Genomic DNA, 2,500 nt, shown 5'->3' with positions numbered 1-2,500 from the left:
GAATAAATGGCTCTCTAACGTTGCTTAGTGTTTCACAGCAAAGAACGGAAAGTACTTAGTCTTCTATTGATTCCATGCATAACGAACGATTCCCACAACAGTTGCCAAACGTATATCGCATTACCACAAATAAACCCGTGTTGTTGCTCAATCTCTGGCCCTGTATGTCTGTCTGTCTGTCTGTCTGTCTATCTTTCTCTCTCAGACAGAAAACTCTTAGGTATATTTGTGCTGATTGCTGTGTTGTATATTTTGTTCACACAGTTTTTGTACAATGTTCACATAGCCTTTCGTGAGGGATTTTGTCCTACAATGAATAAACCATCCATATTCTTCTGTCCACCCCTGTTGGCTCCTTCCCCCCTTTCCCCCCTCCCCTCCCTTCCTCCCTCCCTCTCCCCTCTCTCCTTTTGGACGTCACACAGAAATTCGCCATCTCCAAAGTAGATCCGCCCACACATGTTCGGCTGACCCTCTGGGCTTAAAGGTCTTCACTCCACGTCATTTTCCAAAGGCATCATTTGCTGCCAATATTCCCCCAGAGCTGACATTTTCTGGAATTAAAATTGAAAAACAAAGAAACAAACAAACGTTGAGGTCATGAGACAAGTGGAGAGGGCTTCGTTGATGACCAGCCCCCACACACACAGGCCGCCACATTACGTGCGTGGGCGTGTCCATAACTGAAGCACAATTACCGATTGTGCTTTCGCATCAAAAGGGTGTATGTTCTGGTTGATATGGTGTTCGTTGTTGTTGTTGTCGTTGTTGTTGTTTTGCAGCAAATGCTTACGATGTCCACAACGCATTAAAGGATTTGTGTACTGCTTGACAAGGTGCTTGTTGTTGTTGTCGTTGTTGTTGTTTTGCAGCAAATGCTTACGATGTCCTCAACGCAGTAAAGCATTTGTGTACTGCTTGACAAGGTGCTTGTTGTTGTTGTCGTTGTTGTTGTTTTGCAGCAAATGCTTACGATGTCCACAACGCATTAAAGGATTTGTGTACTGCTTGACAAGGTGCTTGTTGTTGTTGTCGTTGTTGTTGTTTTGCAGCAAATGCTTACGATGTCCACAAGGCATTAAAGGATTTGTGTACTGCTTGACAAGGTGCTTGTTGTTGTTGTCGTTGTTGTTGTTTTGCAGCAAATGCTTACGATGTCCTCAACGCAGTAAAGGATTTGTGTACTGGTTGGCATGGTGATCGTTGTTGTTGTCGTTGTTGTTGTCGTTGCTGTTGTTGCTGTCGTCGTCGTTGTTATTTTGCAGCATATACTTGCCATGTCCACAACGCAGATGGTTGGTTCCCAGTGTAGATTGACAGTTGAAGGATATCTGTTGGCCTGATCAGGTTTTATTTGTGTGAAGCTGAGGCATCCGCTGCTTCTCTATGTATGGCAGATGAGGTGTAACGTTTAGTGTGGATTTGCCCGCAGTGACAGGACACTTCCTTTGAAACAGAAACTGATTTTGTTGTTGAGCTCGTCGAGGTCTTGCGTGTCGTTTTCTGTTTGTGTTAATTGTTTGTTTGTTTGTTTGCTCTGTGAGTGAGTGTGTGTGTGTGTGTGTGTGTGTGTGTGTGTGTGTGTGTGGTCAGCGCGTTGAGTGAAGCCAAGATCAGGCACCTCCCCCCCCCTCAAGCCAGCAGATGTGGTGTAGCGTATATGGATCAGTCCGCACGCTTTGACGCCTCCTTGAAAATGAAAATGAAATTGAATAAGCGGCAAGTCTGTGTCAGTGGCTTTTGTAGAAGACTGCTTTTGAAAACGCTTTTAAAATTGAAAGTGTGCGCCCATTTAGTTTACTTTTGCACCACGTCTTACACACACACACACGCACACACACACACACACACACACACACACACACACACACACGCCGACACGCCCAACATGTACATGTCAGAGCCTATCATCAACAAGCGCAGCTGGCCTTCACTCCAGCCCTCACACAGGCTGTACCTACGTGATGGCGGGGACAGGCAATCAATACAGCAGACATAGACTTGAAAAGACTAGGATCAGCATCAGCATCAGCATCAGTATCAGTAGCTCAAGGAGGCGTCACTGCGTTCGGTCAAATCCATATACGCTACACCACATCTGCCAAGCAGATGCCTGAACAGCAGCGTAACCCAACGCGCTTAGTCAGGCCTCGAGAAAATAAAGGTAAATAGATAAATAAACAAAACAAAAAAAATAATAGTAATAAATGAAAATAAAATAAATAAAATAAATAAAGTAAAAATAACAAAAATAATAATAAAATAAAAAGATCAATAAAAAATATTTTAAAAAACAATAATAATGATAATTTAAAAATAATAATAATAATGATAATAATAATATAAGAAATAAAATAAAATAAATCATAATAATAATAATAACAATAAAAAAAATTTTTTGATTTAAAGCAAAATAATAATAATAAGAAGAAGAGATAAATACGTAAAAATAGCAAAAATGATAATATTTAAAAGTCGCAAAAGATCAGCATCAAGTTCT

The sequence above is a fragment of the Babylonia areolata genome, chromosome 25, assembly GCF_041734735.1.
Source record: "Babylonia areolata isolate BAREFJ2019XMU chromosome 25, ASM4173473v1, whole genome shotgun sequence".
NCBI lineage: Eukaryota > Metazoa > Mollusca > Gastropoda > Neogastropoda > Buccinidae > Babylonia > Babylonia areolata.
Note: the sequence above shows the minus strand (reverse complement) of the source record.